We start from the raw sequence: 6,011 nt of genomic DNA on the forward strand, positions 1-6,011 counted from the left end.
CTACAACAGAATGCATGTGTCAAATTCGCACACGTGTGTATACCCGATCCATCTTTTCAAGTGGGTTGACCATGAGCTCCACTTGCGAATCTGACTCAAAGCCCAGATCAAATAACCTGATGGGTACCTGGCGAGTACCCGAACCCATTCGGATCTCAGTCCGGGTCCTCAAAGCGAGATCCAGACCCAAAAGGACTTGAACCCGAGTAGACAGGGTCCGAGAACTTTAGGACCCGACCCGTTTGACATCTCTAATTTTTAACCTTCATGCAAGCTCAACCCAAGATTTCAGTTTCTAAGAGCGCGGCAATCAACCAATTACCTAAATCTCCACCATTGGTTTATTAGGCCCATGATAGGCCACGCCCCAGAGACGTGCCGCGGTCTTCTAAATATAGCTCAAGCCCAGACTCATTAATAAGCGAATCCCTGACAGGGTCCAGCTTGTTGACCCACTTTTGTGAAAGATTGGTGTCCTTTATTAGGTGTGCCCCACCGTTCATGTTCATGTACGCTGGCCCAAAAAGCTAGGACAATCATATCATAACATGGAACAGTGTATGGGAACATTTATCTTTACGGTAGATAGCATTGTCCAAGTTTTCAAATTAAATTAACGTACGCATCTATGGGAACTTCATAAAGAGAAAAACTTTAATACTCCGGCACAGCGTGATGGTTGATACGCAGGGGCAGAAAAACTGCATATATAGGATAGAAAGCGAGCTTAAATGGTTGACCCTGACATAGCCCTTGGGCTTGGCATGCTAGCCCAAATTGAGCCTGGAGGCCCGCAAACGAGCCTGGACCATTTACAACCCTGGTTTGGAAGATCATAGCCCACCAAATCTCACCATCAAAGCGAAGTTTAGTTGAGACTTGAGAACCGTCCAAGAAAATCGTACCTTTTCTTTTAATGGTGAGGATTTCTTGTCATTAGGATGCTCACCCATCTAGCCATATATTTACACCCCATGTTTGTAAACTATGCCCCAAAAATTCTCACGTGCTAGAACATTTGGCCACTAATCTTGGGCCGGTATTGTTGGTTCCACGTGGGCCATTGCAACGGTTTACTTTTGAAATGTTTGAAATTGTAGCAACTGATGAGATTTTATAGGGTTGTTTGGATTGGTGGAATCCTTCGAAAAATGGTGGTAATGAAATCAATTTTCACAACACAACTCATGCTTTTTAATGTTGACCCAAACAAGGCTAGAGGCCATATCAATCAGACATGTCAAGATGGCATGTGCTATAGATCTGAGCTTTTAATCAGAGGGACAAGCTAATTAGATCTTTTGGCTCCAAATAGATTGTTTGAGTCCTCTGCTAGGCCACGGTGTAAAAATAATAATAATAATAAAATGACCCCTTAAATAAATTTTCTAACCATCCATTTGTTTTTGTAAGTTGTGGCGCACTGAATTCTTCATTCAACGGTTCTGACCAAAAAGGCTGCATCAACCAATAGGTCCAACGATTAGGCTATACTTTCCATCTAATCCGCACCAAACATAAAGACATCAATCAGTGGACGTCCAAGATTTCATACGAGGTAGACATGTGGCTCACGTGATTGGAGGATCAGCCTCATTTTGGATGTTTCTACCTTTAACACCGTACAGTTGTCTCCTAAAGGGTGACATGTTAGCAGAGGCCCAACATGCTTCAATTGGATGTGATTTTTCCAAATAAATATTGTTAATAAATGCCCATGAATGACAACTTCTCGTGGGTTGCGGTGTTGTCCACAAGCATATCAATATAAAGTAGTAGCAACAAGGAGCACCCAACTACTAGTTTAGTCTCATAGTTGTATTTTTATATTAGTTGCTACTTATAAGTGATCCAAGCAAAGACTATGGACTAAGCTTTGCTTATGGCTATGCTTGTTGACCACGCATGTGTTTGATCCCCCTCGACCAGACCATCACCTGTTCTCCCTTGCCCAAGTATGCGAGCTGAGCTACCAGCTAGTAGGATCTCTCTCGGCCCATCCAATGATTGGGTGGGGTGATACCCTTACCTTTACCAAGCCTAGAAATGGATATGTTGGGCTATAGACCATGGGTTTTGCTTTTGAGCGAGTGATCAGGTGCAGTCACTGGTATGCTTTCATCCAAACTCCATCGTCCGCCCTTCTCCTGAAAACCTCACTCCTTCAATGACATTAGTGAGTTGTCTACCCCATTCATTATTTTAAGATTTTCTATGGCAAGAGTGGGAAGCAATTGATACAGACGGTTGGGAACTGAAACAGAGAACAAGTTTCTCATTGGGCACACCAGAGCCAAGCTGGTGCATATGGTATATAATGGGAAGACTTTGAAGCTTGCTTCAAAATGCTTATGACTTCCTGCTCAAAAATTTGACTGAACGTGTTTGCATTATCGGCTCATCTGACTCAATAGTATTTATAGTGAGTCACAATCAGTTTTGGTGTGTTAGGAGATATCATTATTTTTAAACCAAATGCCTATGTTGCATTTGCAGGTGAAAGAGTAATTAAATAAATATTGAAAATATATGACAATACCATGATATAGAAAGAAATTGACAGTCTTCTTTCAAAGTCCATGTAGCCCACTCGATGGGCATGACAACTTGATTCTTCTAAACCATCTGATGAAAGTCTCAAATCCCTTGCACGTTGATGTAAAAAAGGTGGTGGGTAACTTAATGGAGTGTTAGGATTGAAATAAATCAAACCCGAACTAGGACAAAAATGGCATAAATTAAATTGTGCATTTTAGCTTCTAACTATCATAACTTTGCAATCGGTTGTTCATTTCACACATATAAATATACCATTGAAAAGTTGTGAACAAACTCTATACCAAGGCCACCCACCAAAAGTTAAACTTGGCAAAATTTAATAATATTAGAGATTAAATTATGATTTTATGTTTTAACTTGCGATTTTTAGTATATTTTAATTTTCATTTGTTTTAAGAGTATAGTTAAGATCCAGAGCATTTGTTTTCGTCATATAAGGATTATTTACGAGTTTTAGTAAGATTACACTCTTTTTTTTTTACTATTTTAAATAATTTTTACCATGTCGAGAAAGTATCATATTTCAATTTAAGTTACAACTTACTATTTTTAGTAAATTCTCTCTTTGTTGTTTTTAAGGTTTTAAGAGAATAATTATGATCAATAGTCTTTGTTTTAGCCATGTAATGGTTATTTATGAGTTTTAGGAAGATTACACTTTTTTTATAGTAATTTTTACTACTCAAGGAAAGTATCATATTTCAAAACTATGAATATTTGAAGTTTCTTTTATTTATATAAGTATATCAAATATATTGTAATCAACACTTTCATTAATAATACTGATTTTATATCACATTTCAAGAGCTATTTTTTAGAAGAAGATGGTGATTTTTTCTATTTATCCTTCAACCCTTATCCAATAATATGTTATTATATGTATATTTATTATCATGTAGTCATTTTAGTATTAACTATTATTACATTAATAGTATAATAGTCCATATATACTTCACTGTAGTATTAACATGGTATTTAGTTATAATGATATAATATGATTGTATGTATATGCCATTAATATGATAATATAACATATATGTATCATGGTATACATTAGGTATATAACATATGAGTAATACTCCCCTACAAATCGTAGTGTAGGAGATTTATATACGCATGACAGGAAAAAGTGCTTTGCGTCCAATCCGTGCCCCGTGCAATTCCTTCCATCTTGACCTGAATTTCCTGACAAAGGTTTTCATTCTAAGGGAAGCTAAGTATGGCCCACCGTGATATTTGTTAGAAAATTATCATGTCCATTCATTTTTCGAGTTAATTTTAAGGATATGCAATAGAAAATGAGGATCCAAAACTTAAATAGACCACACTTAAAGGAAAAATGGTGAAAGAAATGCCTACCATTGAAACCTTCCTGAGCTTCACCTTGATGTTTATATGCCATCTAAACTGTTTATAAGGTCATTCCAATTTGGATGAATTGAAAACCAAAAAAGTTTAACTTGGAACAAAACTTTTATGGTCATATGAATGTTTCAAGGGATGTCATTAAATCCTAGTTGTTTTCTCTCATATAGTCCACTTGAGTTTCGGATCCACCTCATTTTTTGCCACATATCCTAAAATGAGCTCGCAAAACAGGTACACAAAGTGAATTTATCACAAATATCATAGTGGGCCCCACATAACTTCCCTATACAAGGCAAGCCTTTTGCAGGGCATATGGTGAGGGTACGACTCCCAACCATAACTAGATCTAAAAGGATGGTCCTTTCTGAGGCTCTATGGAGCCCAAAACGATACAAGTGTTTTATCCAATCCGTCCATCCATTTTGAAAGATCATTTTAGGTCATGAGCCCTAGAAAAAATTATATAGAGGGTTCGAGTGGACCACACCATATGAAGCAGTGGTGACAATGACCCCACCATTAAAACCTTCCTCTGTCCCACGTGGTGTTTATTTGACATCCAATCTGTCCAAAAGGTCACATGGACTTGGATGAAAGGAAAACATAAATATCAGCTTGATCCAAAATTTCGTGGCCTCCATGAGGTTTTAAGTGGTAGGCATTCAATCCCCACTGTTTATATGGTGTAGTCCACTAAATCATTCAGTGTGCCTTATTTTTTATATCATGTAGTAAAATGATGTCTTCAAATGGGTGCCTTTTTTTTTATATCATGTCCTAGAATGATGTCTTCGAATGGATGGACTGTGTGGATAAAACACATCATCACGATGGGCCCTATAGAGCTCCTAACATGATCGTCCATGTCTAATTGAGTCCTAGAGGGGTAGTACCCAATTCGCGCCGGATTGCGTGGTGTGGTGTGTTCTCATCGTCAGGTTCCACGGTCCCACCATGATGTTTGTTAGCTATTCATCCATTTGGTAAGATCGTTTTTTGGCATGAGCCTAAAAATTTTGGCAGATCCAAAGCTAAAGTGAACCATACCACATAAAGTAGAGGGATAAGGACCATACCATATAAAGCTGCGGGATGATAACGACCACCGTTGAAACCTTCCTGGGCCCCTATTTTTTTTGCAATCCAACCTATTCAAAAGGTCATACAGACCTTGACCTTGATTAAGGGAAAAAAAGAAACATATATCAGTTTGATCCAAAACTATCATGCCCCTAAGAAGATTTCAATGGTAGGCGTTTAATCCACACTACCATCTATGGTGTGGTCCACTTAAGCTTTAAATTATCCTCTTTTTTTTCCCATGCCTAAAATGATCTCTCCAAATGGATGGGCGGTTTGGATACGGTTTGGATATAACACATATATCATAGTAGGCTCACATAACTTGGTGACGTCAACACATCAAAGGGTTAGAGCGTGTGTGCGCATATAACTCTCATGGGCTACAGTTTGCAGGGGAGCATTACTTATAACATGTTATATATTATAGATAACAATGCATGTGATTATAATTATAATATAATGATGGTATATGGTAAAATATATGAATATATACTAATTTTTTGTATAATATGATAACTATTATATCTATCAATATAATGATAATTATACCATCGTATTGTACTAATATAATATAATGGTAGTTATTATATGGTGTTTAATGATATGCTTACATTATACATGTGCGGGCATTTTTTCACAATCGGAGTGTGAGTTTCCCATGCATCTTTCTTAAGCTTTTGTCCTTTAAATTAATAAAGTTTTCTTATTTTCTAAAAAAATTATCTATTGAACAAACTAGGGTATGGTCTATATTGTGAGACAGACAATGCCCACGAACTGATTGGCTTGATGGATGGATGAGATTTCATAAGAGCGTGGGGCGTGCATACGTATATTATGAATTGCCTCTTAAAAATCATATTGACACGGATAAATAGGAGAAAATTAAAAAAATAGAAAATAAGAACTTGTATTGCGCGCGCCATGTGGAGAGGAGAAAAAGAAGACAAGAATAACTGCTTTTCCGAAATCACACCCGTAATTCTCGTATTGGTTTGAGA

Source organism: Magnolia sinica, chromosome 2 (assembly GCF_029962835.1).
Source record: "Magnolia sinica isolate HGM2019 chromosome 2, MsV1, whole genome shotgun sequence".
In the NCBI taxonomy this organism is placed as follows: Eukaryota; Viridiplantae; Streptophyta; class Magnoliopsida; order Magnoliales; family Magnoliaceae; genus Magnolia; species Magnolia sinica.